Here is a 17,200-nt window from a genome sequence, read left to right as displayed (position 1 = left end):
CCATTCAAATGCATGTAACAGTGAGAAACACACTGTCTTGGCGAAATAAAGCGTTTTTGTACAACTTCATATAAATAGCTGTAACTTTTGATAGAAGACTCGGATACACATGTTTATGGCTTTATCTTATAGAACTCAAGGTCCCCGTGCTGGGCAAACAGGTTGTGCAGCTGTTTGAGCTAAGATTTCCAAGTTATACACATAATGAAAACCTATACTTTGTTTCGGTCGAGTTCCCCATTCAAATGCATGTAACAGTGAGAAACGCACTGTCTTGGTGAAAGAAAGCGTTTTTGTACAACTTCATATAAATAGCTGTAACTTTTGATAGAAGACTCGGATACACATGTTTATGGCTTTATCTTATAGAACTCAAGGTCCCCGTGCTGGGAAAACAGGTTGTGCAACTGTTTGAGCTAAGATTTCCAAGTTATACACATAATGAAAACCTATACTTTGTTTCGGTCGAGTTCCCCATTCAAATGCATGTAACAGTGAGAAACGCACTGTCTTGGCGAAATAAAGCGTTTTTGTACACCTTCATATAAATAGCTGTAACTTTTGATAGAAGACTCAGACAAACATGTTTATGGCTTTATCTTATAGAACTCAAGGTCCCCGTGCTGGGAAAACAGGATTTGCAGCTGTTTGAGCTAAGATTTTCAAGTTATACACATAATGAAAACCTATACTTTGTTTCGGTCGAGTTCCCCATTCAAATGCATGTAACAGTGAGAAACGCACTGTCTTGGCGAAAGAAAGCGTTTTTGTACAACTTCATATAAATAGCTGTAACTTTTGATAGAAGACTCGAATACACATGTTTATGGCTTTATCTTATAGAACTCAAGGTCCCCTTGCTGGGAAAACAGGATTTGCAGCTGTTTGAGCTAAGATTTTCAAGTTATACACATAATGAAAACCTATACTTTGTTTCGGTCGAGTTCCCCATTCAAATGCATGTAACAGTGAGAAACGCACTGTCTTGGCGAAAGAAAGCGTTTTTGTACAACTTCATATAAATAGCTGTAACTTTTGATAGAAGACTCAGACAAACATGTTTATGGCTTTATCTTATAGAACTCAAGGTCCCCGTGCTGGGAAAACAGGATTTGCAGCTGTTTGAGCTAAGATTTTCAAGTTAAACACATAATGAAAACCTATACTTTGTTTCGGGCGAGTTCCCCATTCAAATGCATGTAACAGTGAGAAACGCACTGTCTTGGCGAAAGAAAGCGTTTTTGTACAACTTCATATAAATAGCTGTAACTTTTGATAGAAGACTCGAATACACATGTTTATGGCTTTATCTTATAGAACTCAAGGTCCCCGTGCTGGGAAAACAGGTTGTGCAACTGTTTGAGCTAAGATTTCCAAGTTATACACATAATGAAAACCTATACTTTGTTTCGGTCGAGTTCCCCATTCAAATGCATGTAACAGTGAGAAACGCACTGTCTTGGCGAAATAAAGCGTTTTTGTACACCTTCATATAAATAGCTGTAACTTTTGATAGAAGACTCAGACAAACATGTTTATGGCTTTATCTTATAGAACTCAAGGTCCCCGTGCTGGGAAAACAGGATTTGCAGCTGTTTGAGCTAAGATTTTCAAGTTATACACATAATGAAAACCTATACTTTGTTTCGGTCGAGTTCCCCATTCAAATGCATGTAACAGTGAGAAACGCACTGTCTTGGCGAAAGAAAGCGTTTTTGTACAACTTCATATAAATAGCTGTAACTTTTGATAGAAGACTCGAATACACATGTTTATGGCTTTATCTTATAGAACTCAAGGTCCCCTTGCTGGGAAAACAGGATTTGCAGCTGTTTGAGCTAAGATTTCCAAGTTATACACATAATGAAAACCTATACTTTGTTTCGGTCGAGTTCCCCATTCAAATGCATGTAACAGTGAGAAACGCACTGTCTTGGCGAAAGAAAGCGTTTTTGTACAACTTCATATAAATAGCTGTAACTTTTGATAGAAGACTCAGACAAACATGTTTATGGCTTTATCTTATAGAACTCAAGGTCCCCGTGCTGGGAAAACAGGATTTGCAGCTGTTTGAGCTAAGATTTTCAAGTTAAACACATAATGAAAACCTATACTTTGTTTCGGGCGAGTTCCCCATTCAAATGCATGTAACAGTGAGAAACGCACTGTCTTGGCGAAAGAAAGCGTTTTTGTACAACTTCATATAAATAGCTGTAACTTTTGATAGAAGACTCGAATACACATGTTTATGGCTTTATCTTATAGAACTCAAGGTCCCCTTGCTGGGAAAACAGGATTTGCAGCTGTTTGAGCTAAGATTTTCAAGTTATACACATAATGAAAACCTATACTTTGTTTCGGTCGAGTTCCCCATTCAAATGCATGTAACAGTGAGAAACGCACTGTCTTGGCGAAAGAAAGCGTTTTTGTACAACTTCATATAAATAGCTGTAACTTTTGATAGAAGACTCAGATACACATGTTTATGGCTTTATCTTATAGAACTCAAGGTCCCCGTGCTGGGAAAACAGGTTGTGCAGCTGTTTGAGCTAAGATTTTCAAGTTATACACATAATGAAAACCTATACTTTGTTTCGGTCGAGTTCCCCATTCAAATGCATGTAACAGTGAGAAACACACTGTCTTGGCGAAATAAAGCGTTTTTGTACAACTTCATATAAATAGCTGTAACTTTTGATAGAAGACTCGGATACACATGTTTATGGCTTTATCTTATAGAACTCAAGGTCCCCGTGCTGGGCAAACAGGTTGTGCAGCTGTTTGAGCTAAGATTTCCAAGTTATACACATAATGAAAACCTATACTTTGTTTCGGTCGAGTTCCCCATTCAAATGCATGTAACAGTGAGAAACGCACTGTCTTGGTGAAAGAAAGCGTTTTTGTACAACTTCATATAAATAGCTGTAACTTTTGATAGAAGACTCGGATACACATGTTTATGGCTTTATCTTATAGAACTCAAGGTCCCCGTGCTGGGAAAACAGGTTGTGCAACTGTTTGAGCTAAGATTTCCAAGTTATACACATAATGAAAACCTATACTTTGTTTCGGTCGAGTTCCCCATTCAAATGCATGTAACAGTGAGAAACGCACTGTCTTGGCGAAATAAAGCGTTTTTGTACACCTTCATATAAATAGCTGTAACTTTTGATAGAAGACTCAGACAAACATGTTTATGGCTTTATCTTATAGAACTCAAGGTCCCCGTGCTGGGAAAACAGGATTTGCAGCTGTTTGAGCTAAGATTTTCAAGTTATACACATAATGAAAACCTATACTTTGTTTCGGTCGAGTTCCCCATTCAAATGCATGTAACAGTGAGAAACGCACTGTCTTGGCGAAAGAAAGCGTTTTTGTACAACTTCATATAAATAGCTGTAACTTTTGATAGAAGACTCGAATACACATGTTTATGGCTTTATCTTATAGAACTCAAGGTCCCCTTGCTGGGAAAACAGGATTTGCAGCTGTTTGAGCTAAGATTTTCAAGTTATACACATAATGAAAACCTATACTTTGTTTCGGTCGAGTTCCCCATTCAAATGCATGTAACAGTGAGAAACGCACTGTCTTGGCGAAAGAAAGCGTTTTTGTACAACTTCATATAAATAGCTGTAACTTTTGATAGAAGACTCAGACAAACATGTTTATGGCTTTATCTTATAGAACTCAAGGTCCCCGTGCTGGGAAAACAGGATTTGCAGCTGTTTGAGCTAAGATTTTCAAGTTAAACACATAATGAAAACCTATACTTTGTTTCGGGCGAGTTCCCCATTCAAATGCATGTAACAGTGAGAAACGCACTGTCTTGGCGAAAGAAAGCGTTTTTGTACAACTTCATATAAATAGCTGTAACTTTTGATAGAAGACTCGAATACACATGTTTATGGCTTTATCTTATAGAACTCAAGGTCCCCGTGCTGGGAAAACAGGTTGTGCAACTGTTTGAGCTAAGATTTCCAAGTTATACACATAATGAAAACCTATACTTTGTTTCGGTCGAGTTCCCCATTCAAATGCATGTAACAGTGAGAAACGCACTGTCTTGGCGAAATAAAGCGTTTTTGTACACCTTCATATAAATAGCTGTAACTTTTGATAGAAGACTCAGACAAACATGTTTATGGCTTTATCTTATAGAACTCAAGGTCCCCGTGCTGGGAAAACAGGATTTGCAGCTGTTTGAGCTAAGATTTTCAAGTTATACACATAATGAAAACCTATACTTTGTTTCGGTCGAGTTCCCCATTCAAATGCATGTAACAGTGAGAAACGCACTGTCTTGGCGAAAGAAAGCGTTTTTGTACAACTTCATATAAATAGCTGTAACTTTTGATAGAAGACTCGAATACACATGTTTATGGCTTTATCTTATAGAACTCAAGGTCCCCTTGCTGGGAAAACAGGATTTGCAGCTGTTTGAGCTAAGATTTCCAAGTTATACACATAATGAAAACCTATACTTTGTTTCGGTCGAGTTCCCCATTCAAATGCATGTAACAGTGAGAAACGCACTGTCTTGGCGAAAGAAAGCGTTTTTGTACAACTTCATATAAATAGCTGTAACTTTTGATAGAAGACTCAGACAAACATGTTTATGGCTTTATCTTATAGAACTCAAGGTCCCCGTGCTGGGAAAACAGGATTTGCAGCTGTTTGAGCTAAGATTTCCAAGTTATACACATAATGAAAACCTATACTTTGTTTCGGGCGAGTTCCCCATTCAAATGCATGTAACAGTGAGAAACGCACTGTCTTGGTGAAGGAAAGCGTTTTTGTACAACTTCATATAAATAGCTGTAACTTTTGATAGAAGACTCAGACAAACATGTTTATGGCTTTATCTTATAGAACTCAAGGTCCCCGTGCTGGGAAAACAGGATTTGTAGCTGTTTGAGCTAAGATTTCCAAGTTATACACATAATGAAAACCTATACTTTGTTTCGGTCGAGTTCCCCATTCAAATGCATGTAACAGTGAGAAACGCACTGTCTTGGCGAAATAAAGCGTTTTTGTACAACTTCATATAAATAGCTGTAACTTTTGATAGAAGACTCAGACAAACATGTTTATGGCTTTATCTTATAGAACTCAAGGTCCCCGTGCTGGGAAAACAGGATTTGCAGCTGTTTGAGCTAAGATTTTCAAGTTATACACATAATGAAAACCTATACTTTGTTTCGGGCGAGTTCCCCATTCAAATGCATGTAACAGTGAGAAACGCACTGTCTTGGCGAAATAAAGCGTTTTTGTACACCTTCATATAAATAGCTGTAACTTTTGATAGAAGACTCGGATACACATGTTTATGGCTTTATCTTATAGAACTCAAGGTCCCCGTGCTGGGAAAACAGGATTTGCAGCTGTTTGAGCTAAGATTTTCAAGTTATACACATAATGAAAACCTATACTTTGTTTCGGTCGAGTTCCCCATTCAAATGCATGTAACAGTGAGAAACGCACTGTCTTGGCGAAAGAAAGCGTTTTTGTACAACTTCATATAAATAGCTGTAACTTTTGATAGAAGACTCAGACAAACATGTTTATGGCTTTATCTTATAGAACTCAAGGTCCCCGTGCTGGGAAAACAGGTTGTGCAGCCGTTTGAGCTAAGATTTTCAAGTTATACACATAATGAAAACCTATACTTTGTTTCGGTCGAGTTCCCCATTCAAATGCATGTAACAGTGAGAAACGCACTGTCTTGGCGAAAGAAAGCGTTTTTGTACAACTTCATATAAATAGCTGTAACTTTTGATAGAAGACTCAGAAACACATGTTTATGGCTTTATCTTATAGAACTCAAGGTCCCCGTGCTGGGAAAACAGGATTTGCAGCTGTTTGAGCTAAGATTTTCAAGTTATACACATAATGAAAACCTATACTTTGTTTCGGTCGAGTTCCCCATTCAAATGCATGTAACAGTGAGAAACGCACTGTCTTGGCGAAATAAAGCGTTTTTGTACACCTTCATATAAATAGCTGTAACTTTTGATAGAAGACTCGGATACACATGTTTATGGCTTTATCTTATAGAACTCAAGGTCCCCGTGCTGGGAAAACAGGATTTGCAGCTGTTTGAGCTAAGATTTTCAAGTTATACACATAATGAAAACCTATACTTTGTTTCGGTCGAGTTCCCCATTCAAATGCATGTAACAGTGAGAAACGCACTGTCTTGGCGAAAGAAAGCGTTTTTGTACAACTTCATATAAATAGCTGTAACTTTTGATAGAAGACTCAGACAAACATGTTTATGGCTTTATCTTATAGAACTCAAGTTCCCTGTGCTGGGAAAACAGGATTTGCAGCTGTTTGAGCTAAGATTTTCAAGTTATACACATAATGAAAACCTATACTTTGTTTCGGTCGAGTTCCCCATTCAAATGCATGTAACAGTGAGAAACGCACTGTCTTGGCGAAATAAAGCGTTTTTGTACACCTTCATATAAATAGCTGTAACTTTTGATAGAAGACTCAGACAAACATGTTTATGGCTTTATCTTATAGAACTCAAGGTCCCCGTGCTGGGAAAACAGGATTTGCAGCTGTTTGAGCTAAGATTTCCAAGTTATACACATAATGAAAACCTATACTTTGTTTCGGGCGAGTTCCCCATTCAAATGCATGTAACAGTGAGAAACGCACTGTCTTGGTGAAGGAAAGCGTTTTTGTACAACTTCATATAAATAGCTGTAACTTTTGATAGAAGACTCAGACAAACATGTTTATGGCTTTATCTTATAGAACTCAAGGTCCCCGTGCTGGGCAAACAGGATTTGTAGCTGTTTGAGCTAAGATTTCCAAGTTATACACATAATGAAAACCTATACTTTGTTTCGGTCGAGTTCCCCATTCAAATGCATGTAACAGTGACAAACGCACTGTCTTGGCGAAATAAAGCGTTTTTGTACAACTTCATATAAATAGCTGTAACTTTTGATAGAAGACTCAGACAAACATGTTTATGGCTTTATCTTATAGAACTCAAGGTCCCCGTGCTGGGAAAACAGGATTTGCAGCTGTTTGAGCTAAGATTTTCAAGTTATACACATAATGAAAACCTATACTTTGTTTCGGGCGAGTTCCCCATTCAAATGCATGTAACAGTGAGAAACGCACTGTCTTGGCGAAATAAAGCGTTTTTGTACACCTTCATATAAATAGCTGTAACTTTTGATAGAAGACTCGGATACACATGTTTATGGCTTTATCTTATAGAACTCAAGGTCCCCGTGCTGGGAAAACAGGATTTGCAGCTGTTTGAGCTAAGATTTTCAAGTTATACACATAATGAAAACCTATACTTTGTTTCGGTCGAGTTCCCCATTCAAATGCATGTAACAGTGAGAAACGCACTGTCTTGGCGAAAGAAAGCGTTTTTGTACAACTTCATATAAATAGCTGTAACTTTTCATAGAAGACTCAGACAAACATGTTTATGGCTTTATCTTATAGAACTCAAGGTCCCCGTGCTGGGAAAACAGGTTGTGCAGCCGTTTGAGCTAAGATTTTCAAGTTATACACATAATGAAAACCTATACTTTGTTTCGGTCGAGTTCCCCATTCAAATGCATGTAACAGTGAGAAACGCACTGTCTTGGCGAAAGAAAGCGTTTTTGTACAACTTCATATAAATAGCTGTAACTTTTGATAGAAGACTCAGAAACACATGTTTATGGCTTTATCTTATAGAACTCAAGGTCCCCGTGCTGGGAAAACAGGATTTGCAGCTGTTTGAGCTAAGATTTTCAAGTTATACACATAATGAAAACCTATACTTTGTTTCGGTCGAGTTCCCCATTCAAATGCATGTAACAGTGAGAAACGCACTGTCTTGGCGAAAGAAAGCGTTTTTGTACAACTTCATATAAATAGCTGTAACTTTTGATAGAAGACTCGAATACACATGTTTATGGCTTTATCTTATAGAACTCAAGGTCCCCTTGCTGGGAAAACAGGATTTGCAGCTGTTTGAGCTAAGATTTTCAAGTTATACACATAATGAAAACCTATACTTTGTTTCGGTCGAGTTCCCCATTCAAATGCATGTAACAGTGAGAAACGCATTGTCTTGGCGAAAGAAAGCGTTTTTGTACAACTTCATATAAATAGCTGTAACTTTTGATAGAAGACTCAGACAAACATGTTTATGGCTTTATCTTATAGAACTCAAGGTCCCCGTGCTGGGAAAACAGGATTTGCAGCTGTTTGAGCTAAGATTTTCAAGTTATACACATAATGAAAACCTATACTTTGTTTCGGTCGAGTTCCCCATTCAAATGCATGTAACAGTGAGAAACGCACTGTCTTGGCGAAATAAAGCGTTTTTGTACACCTTCATATAAATAGCTGTAACTTTTGATAGAAGACTCGGATACACATGTTTATGGCTTTATCTTATAGAACTCAAGGTCCCCGTGCTGGGAAAACAGGATTTGCAGCTGTTTGAGCTAAGATTTTCAAGTTATACACATAATGAAAACCTATACTTTGTTTCGGTCGAGTTCCCCATTCAAATGCATGTAACAGTGAGAAACACACTGTCTTGGCGAAATAAAGCGTTTTTGTACAACTTCATATAAATAGCTGTAACTTTTGATAGAAGACTCGGATACACATGTTTATGGCTTTATCTTATAGAACTCAAGGTCCCCGTGCTGGGCAAACAGGTTGTGCAGCTGTTTGAGCTAAGATTTCCAAGTTATACACATAATGAAAACCTATACTTTGTTTCGGTCGAGTTCCCCATTCAAATGCATGTAACAGTGAGAAACGCACTGTCTTGGTGAAAGAAAGCGTTTTTGTACAACTTCATATAAATAGCTGTAACTTTTGATAGAAGACTCGGATACACATGTTTATGGCTTTATCTTATAGAACTCAAGGTCCCCGTGCTGGGAAAACAGGTTGTGCAACTGTTTGAGCTAAGATTTCCAAGTTATACACATAATGAAAACCTATACTTTGTTTCGGTCGAGTTCCCCATTCAAATGCATGTAACAGTGAGAAACGCACTGTCTTGGCGAAATAAAGCGTTTTTGTACACCTTCATATAAATAGCTGTAACTTTTGATAGAAGACTCAGACAAACATGTTTATGGCTTTATCTTATAGAACTCAAGGTCCCCGTGCTGGGAAAACAGGATTTGCAGCTGTTTGAGCTAAGATTTTCAAGTTATACACATAATGAAAACCTATACTTTGTTTCGGTCGAGTTCCCCATTCAAATGCATGTAACAGTGAGAAACGCACTGTCTTGGCGAAAGAAAGCGTTTTTGAACAACTTCATATAAATAGCTGTAACTTTTGATAGAAGACTCGAATACACATGTTTATGGCTTTATCTTATAGAACTCAAGGTCCCCTTGCTGGGAAAACAGGATTTGCAGCTGTTTGAGCTAAGATTTTCAAGTTATACACATAATGAAAACCTATACTTTGTTTCGGTCGAGTTCCCCATTCAAATGCATGTAACAGTGAGAAACGCACTGTCTTGGCGAAAGAAAGCGTTTTTGTACAACTTCATATAAATAGCTGTAACTTTTGATAGAAGACTCAGATACACATGTTTATGGCTTTATCTTATAGAACTCAAGGTCCCCGTGCTGGGAAAACAGGTTGTGCAGCTGTTTGAGCTAAGATTTCCAAGTTATACACATAATGAAAACCTATACTTTGTTTCGGTCGAGTTCCCCATTCAAATGCATGTAACAGTGAGAAACGCACTGTCTTGGCGAAATAAAGCGTTTTTGTACACCTTCATATAAATAGCTGTAACTTTTGATAGAAGACTCAGACAAACATGTTTATGGCTTTATCTTATAGAACTCAAGGTCCCCGTGCTGGAAAAACAGGATTTGCAGCTGTTTGAGCTAAGATTTCCAAGTTATACACATAATGAAAACCTATACTTTGTTTCGGTCGAGTTCCCCATTCAAATGCATGTAACAGTGAGAAACGCACTGTCTTGGCGAAATAAAGCGTTTTTGTACACCTTCATATAAATAGCTGTAACTTTTGATAGAAGACTCAGACAAACATGTTTATGGCTTTATCTTATAGAACTCAAGGTCCCCGTGCTGGGAAAACAGGATTTGCAGCTGTTTGAGCTAAGATTTCCAAGTTATACACATAATGAAAACCTATACTTTGTTTCGGGCGAGTTCCCCATTCAAATGCATGTAACAGTGAGAAACGCACTGTCTTGGTGAAGGAAAGCGTTTTTGTACAACTTCATATAAATAGCTGTAACTTTTGATAGAAGACTCGGATACACATGTTTATGGCTTTATCTTATAGAACTCAAGGTCCCCGTGCTGGGAAAACAGGTTGTGCAGCTGTTTGAGCTAAGATTTCCAAGTTATACACATAATGAAAACCTATACTTTGTTTCGGTCGAGTTCCCCATTCAAATGCATGTAACAGTGAGAAACGCACTGTCTTGGCGAAAGAAAGCGTTTTTGTACAACTTCATATAAATAGCTGTAACTTTTGATAGAAGACTCAGACAAACATGTTTATGGCTTTATCTTATAGAACTCAAGGTCCCCTTGCTGGGAAAACAGGATTTGCAGCTGTTTGAGCTAAGATTTTCAAGTTATACACATAATGAAAACCTATACTTTGTTTCGGTCGAGTTCCCCATTCAAATGCATGTAACAGTGAGAAACGCACTGTCTTGGCGAAAGAAAGCGTTTTTGTACAACTTCATATAAATAGCTGTAACTTTTGATAGAAGACTCAGACAAACATGTTTATGGCTTTATCTTATAGAACTCAAGGTCCCCGTGCTGGGAAAACAGGATTTGCAGCTGTTTGAGCTAAGATTTTCAAGTTATACACATAATGAAAACCTATACTTTGTTTCGGGCGAGTTCCCCATTCAAATGCATGTAACAGTGAGAAACGCACTGTCTTGGCGAAATAAAGCGTTTTTGTACACCTTCATATAAATAGCTGTAACTTTTGATAGAAGACTCGGATACACATGTTTATGGCTTTATCTTATAGAACTCAAGGTCCCCGTGCTGGGAAAACAGGATTTGCAGCTGTTTGAGCTAAGATTTTCAAGTTATACACATAATGAAAACCTATACTTTGTTTCGGTCGAGTTCCCCATTCAAATGCATGTAACAGTGAGAAACGCACTGTCTTGGCGAAAGAAAGCGTTTTTGTACAACTTCATATAAATAGCTGTAACTTTTGATAGAAGACTCAGACAAACATGTTTATGGCTTTATCTTATAGAACTCAAGGTCCCCGTGCTGGGAAAACAGGTTGTGCAGCCGTTTGAGCTAAGATTTTCAAGTTATACACATAATGAAAACCTATACTTTGTTTCGGTCGAGTTCCCCATTCAAATTCATGTAACAGTGAGAAACGCACTGTCTTGGCGAAAGAAAGCGTTTTTGTACAACTTCATATAAATAGCTGTAACTTTTGATAGAAGACTCAGAAACACATGTTTATGGCTTTATCTTATAGAACTCAAGGTCCCCGTGCTGGGAAAACAGGATTTGCAGCTGTTTGAGCTAAGATTTTCAAGTTATACACATAATGAAAACCTATACTTTGTTTCGGTCGAGTTCCCCATTCAAATGCATGTAACAGTGAGAAACGCACTGTCTTGGCGAAAGAAAGCGTTTTTGTACAACTTCATATAAATAGCTGTAACTTTTGATAGAAGACTCGAATACACATGTTTATGGCTTTATCTTATAGAACTCAAGGTCCCCTTGCTGGGAAAACAGGATTTGCAGCTGTTTGAGCTAAGATTTTCAAGTTATACACATAATGAAAACCTATACTTTGTTTCGGTCGAGTTCCCCATTCAAATGCATGTAACAGTGAGAAACGCACTGTCTTGGCGAAAGAAAGCGTTTTTGTACAACTTCATATAAATAGCTGTAACTTTTGATAGAAGACTCGGATACACATGTTTATGGCTTTATCTTATAGAACTCAAGGTCCCCTTGCTGGGAAAACAGGATTTGCAGCTGTTTGAGCTAAGATTTTCAAGTTATACACATAATGAAAACCTATACTTTGTTTCGGTCGAGTTCCCCATTCAAATGCATGTAACAGTGAGAAACGCACTGTCTTGGCGAAAGAAAGCGTTTTTGTACAACTTCATATAAATAGCTGTAACTTTTGATAGAAGACTCGGATACACATGTTTATGGCTTTATCTTATAGAACTCAAGGTCCCCTTGCTGGGAAAACAGGATTTGCAGCTGTTTGAGCTAAGATTTTCAAGTTATACACATAATGAAAACCTATACTTTGTTTCGGTCGAGTTCCCCATTCAAATGCATGTAACAGTGAGAAACGCACTGTCTTGGCGAAAGAAAGCGTTTTTGTACAACTTCATATAAATAGCTGTAACTTTTGATAGAAGACTCGGATACACATGTTTATGGCTTTATCTTATAGAACTCAAGGTCCCCTTGCTGGGAAAACAGGATTTGCAGCTGTTTGAGCTAAGATTTTCAAGTTATACACATAATGAAAACCTATACTTTGTTTCGGTCGAGTTCCCCATTCAAATGCATGTAACAGTGAGAAACGCACTGTCTTGGCGAAAGAAAGCGTTTTTGTACAACTTCATATAAATAGCTGTAACTTTTGATAGAAGACTCAGAAACACATGTTTATGGCTTTATCTTATAGAACTCAAGGTCCCCGTGCTGGGAAAACAGGATTTGCAGCTGTTTGAGCTAAGATTTTCAAGTTATACACATAATGAAAACCTATACTTTGTTTCGGTCGAGTTCCCCATTCAAATGCATGTAACAGTGAGAAACGCACTGTCTTGGCGAAAGAAAGCGTTTTTGTACAACTTCATATAAATAGCTGTAACTTTTGATAGAAGACTCAGACAAACATGTTTATGGCTTTATCTTATAGAACTCAAGGTCCCCGTGCTGGGAAAACAGGTTGTGCAGCCGTTTGAGCTAAGATTTTCAAGTTATACACATAATGAAAACCTATACTTTGTTTCGGTCGAGTTCCCCATTCAAATTCATGTAACAGTGAGAAACGCACTGTCTTGGCGAAAGAAAGCGTTTTTGTACAACTTCATATAAATAGCTGTAACTTTTGATAGAAGACTCAGAAACACATGTTTATGGCTTTATCTTATAGAACTCAAGGTCCCCGTGCTGGGAAAACAGGATTTGCAGCTGTTTGAGCTAAGATTTTCAAGTTATACACATAATGAAAACCTATACTTTGTTTCGGTCGAGTTCCCCATTCAAATGCATGTAACAGTGAGAAACGCACTGTCTTGGCGAAAGAAAGCGTTTTTGTACAACTTCATATAAATAGCTGTAACTTTTGATAGAAGACTCGAATACACATGTTTATGGCTTTATCTTATAGAACTCAAGGTCCCCTTGCTGGGAAAACAGGATTTGCAGCTGTTTGAGCTAAGATTTTCAAGTTATACACATAATGAAAACCTATACTTTGTTTCGGTCGAGTTCCCCATTCAAATGCATGTAACAGTGAGAAACGCACTGTCTTGGCGAAAGAAAGCGTTTTTGTACAACTTCATATAAATAGCTGTAACTTTTGATAGAAGACTCAGATACACATGTTTATGGCTTTATCTTATAGAACTCAAGGTCCCCGTGCTGGGAAAACAGGTTGTGCAGCTGTTTGAGCTAAGATTTCCAAGTTATACACATAATGAAAACCTATACTTTGTTTCGGTCGAGTTCCCCATTCAAATGCATGTAACAGTGAGAAACGCACTGTCTTGGCGAAATAAAGCGTTTTTGTACACCTTCATATAAATAGCTGTAACTTTTGATAGAAGACTCAGACAAACATGTTTATGGCTTTATCTTATAGAACTCAAGGTCCCCGTGCTGGAAAAACAGGATTTGCAGCTGTTTGAGCTAAGATTTCCAAGTTATACACATAATGAAAACCTATACTTTGTTTCGGTCGAGTTCCCCATTCAAATGCATGTAACAGTGAGAAACGCACTGTCTTGGCGAAATAAAGCGTTTTTGTACACCTTCATATAAATAGCTGTAACTTTTGATAGAAGACTCAGACAAACATGTTTATGGCTTTATCTTATAGAACTCAAGGTCCCCGTGCTGGGAAAACAGGATTTGCAGCTGTTTGAGCTAAGATTTCCAAGTTATACACATAATGAAAACCTATACTTTGTTTCGGGCGAGTTCCCCATTCAAATGCATGTAACAGTGAGAAACGCACTGTCTTGGTGAAGGAAAGCGTTTTTGTACAACTTCATATAAATAGCTGTAACTTTTGATAGAAGACTCGGATACACATGTTTATGGCTTTATCTTATAGAACTCAAGGTCCCCGTGCTGGGAAAACAGGTTGTGCAGCTGTTTGAGCTAAGATTTCCAAGTTATACACATAATGAAAACCTATACTTTGTTTCGGTCGAGTTCCCCATTCAAATGCATGTAACAGTGAGAAACGCACTGTCTTGGCGAAAGAAAGCGTTTTTGTACAACTTCATATAAATAGCTGTAACTTTTGATAGAAGACTCAGACAAACATGTTTATGGCTTTATCTTATAGAACTCAAGGTCCCCTTGCTGGGAAAACAGGATTTGCAGCTGTTTGAGCTAAGATTTTCAAGTTATACACATAATGAAAACCTATACTTTGTTTCGGTCGAGTTCCCCATTCAAATGCATGTAACAGTGAGAAACGCACTGTCTTGGCGAAAGAAAGCGTTTTTGTACAACTTCATATAAATAGCTGTAACTTTTGATAGAAGACTCAGACAAACATGTTTATGGCTTTATCTTATAGAACTCAAGGTCCCCGTGCTGGGAAAACAGGATTTGCAGCTGTTTGAGCTAAGATTTCCAAGTTATACACATAATGAAAACCTATACTTTGTTTCGGGCGAGTTCCCCATTCAAATGCATGTAACAGTGAGAAACGCACTGTCTTGGTGAAGGAAAGCGTTTTTGTACAACTTCATATAAATAGCTGTAACTTTTGATAGAAGACTCAGACAAACATGTTTATGGCTTTATCTTATAGAACTCAAGGTCCCCGTGCTGGGAAAACAGGATTTGTAGCTGTTTGAGCTAAGATTTCCAAGTTATACACATAATGAAAACCTATACTTTGTTTCGGTCGAGTTCCCCATTCAAATGCATGTAACAGTGAGAAACGCACTGTCTTGGCGAAATAAAGCGTTTTTGTACAACTTCATATAAATAGCTGTAACTTTTGATAGAAGACTCAGACAAACATGTTTATGGCTTTATCTTATAGAACTCAAGGTCCCCGTGCTGGGAAAACAGGATTTGCAGCTGTTTGAGCTAAGATTTTCAAGTTATACACATAATGAAAACCTATACTTTGTTTCGGGCGAGTTCCCCATTCAAATGCATGTAACAGTGAGAAACGCACTGTCTTGGCGAAATAAAGCGTTTTTGTACACCTTCATATAAATAGCTGTAACTTTTGATAGAAGACTCGGATACACATGTTTATGGCTTTATCTTATAGAACTCAAGGTCCCCGTGCTGGGAAAACAGGATTTGCAGCTGTTTGAGCTAAGATTTTCAAGTTATACACATAATGAAAACCTATACTTTGTTTCGGTCGAGTTCCCCATTCAAATGCATGTAACAGTGAGAAACGCACTGTCTTGGCGAAAGAAAGCGTTTTTGTACAACTTCATATAAATAGCTGTAACTTTTGATAGAAGACTCAGACAAACATGTTTATGGCTTTATCTTATAGAACTCAAGGTCCCCGTGCTGGGAAAACAGGTTGTGCAGCCGTTTGAGCTAAGATTTTCAAGTTATACACATAATGAAAACCTATACTTTGTTTCGGTCGAGTTCCCCATTCAAATGCATGTAACAGTGAGAAACGCACTGTCTTGGCGAAAGAAAGCGTTTTTGTACAACTTCATATAAATAGCTGTAACTTTTGATAGAAGACTCAGAAACACATGTTTATGGCTTTATCTTATAGAACTCAAGGTCCCCGTGCTGGGAAAACAGGTTTTGCAGCTGTTTGAGCTAAGATTTTCAAGTTATACACATAATGAAAACCTATACTTTGTTTCGGTCGAGTTCCCCATTCAAATGCATGTAACAGTGAGAAACGCACTGTCTTGGCGAAATAAAGCGTTTTTGTACACCTTCATATAAATAGCTGTAACTTTTGATAGAAGACTCGGATACACATGTTTATGGCTTTATCTTATAGAACTCAAGGTCCCCGTGCTGGGAAAACAGGATTTGCAGCTGTTTGAGCTAAGATTTCCAAGTTATACACATAATGAAAACCTATACTTTGTTTCGGTCGAGTTCCCCATTCAAATGCATGTAACAGTGAGAAACGCACTGTCTTGGCGAAAGAAAGCGTTTTTGTACAACTTCATATAAATAGCTGTAACTTTTGATAGAAGACTCAGACAAACATGTTTATGGCTTTATCTTATAGAACTCAAGGTCCCCGTGCTGGGAAAACAGGTTGTGCAGCCGTTTGAGCTAAGATTTTCAAGTTATACACATAATGAAAACCTATACTTTGTTTCGGTCGAGTTCCCCATTCAAATGCATGTAACAGTGAGAAACGCACTGTCTTGGCGAAAGAAAGCGTTTTTGTACAACTTCATATAAATAGCTGTAACTTTTGATAGAAGACTCAGAAACACATGTTTATGGCTTTATCTTATAGAACTCAAGGTCCCCGTGCTGGGAAAACAGGTTTTGCAGCTGTTTGAGCTAAGATTTTCAAGTTATACACATAATGAAAACCTATACTTTGTTTCGGGCGAGTTCCCCATTCAAATGCATGTAACAGTGAGAAACGCACTGTCTTGGCGAAATAAAGCGTTTTTGTACACCTTCATATAAATAGCTGTAACTTTTGATAGAAGACTCGGATACACATGTTTATGGCTTTATCTTATAGAACTCAAGGTCCCCGTGCTGGGAAAACAGGATTTGCAGCTGTTTGAGCTAAGATTTTCAAGTTATACACATAATGAAAACCTATACTTTGTTTCGGTCGAGTTCCCCATTCAAATGCATGTAACAGTGAGAAACGCACTGTCTTGGCGAAAGAAAGCGTTTTTGTACAACTTCATATAAATAGCTGTAACTTTTGATAGAAGACTCAGACAAACATGTTTATGGCTTTATCTTATAGAACT

This window comes from Aulonocara stuartgranti (assembly GCF_965226115.1).
Source record: "Aulonocara stuartgranti genome assembly, chromosome: 6".
NCBI classification, from domain to species: Eukaryota; Metazoa; Chordata; class Actinopteri; order Cichliformes; family Cichlidae; genus Aulonocara; species Aulonocara stuartgranti.
This window is presented reverse-complemented; position numbering follows the sequence as displayed.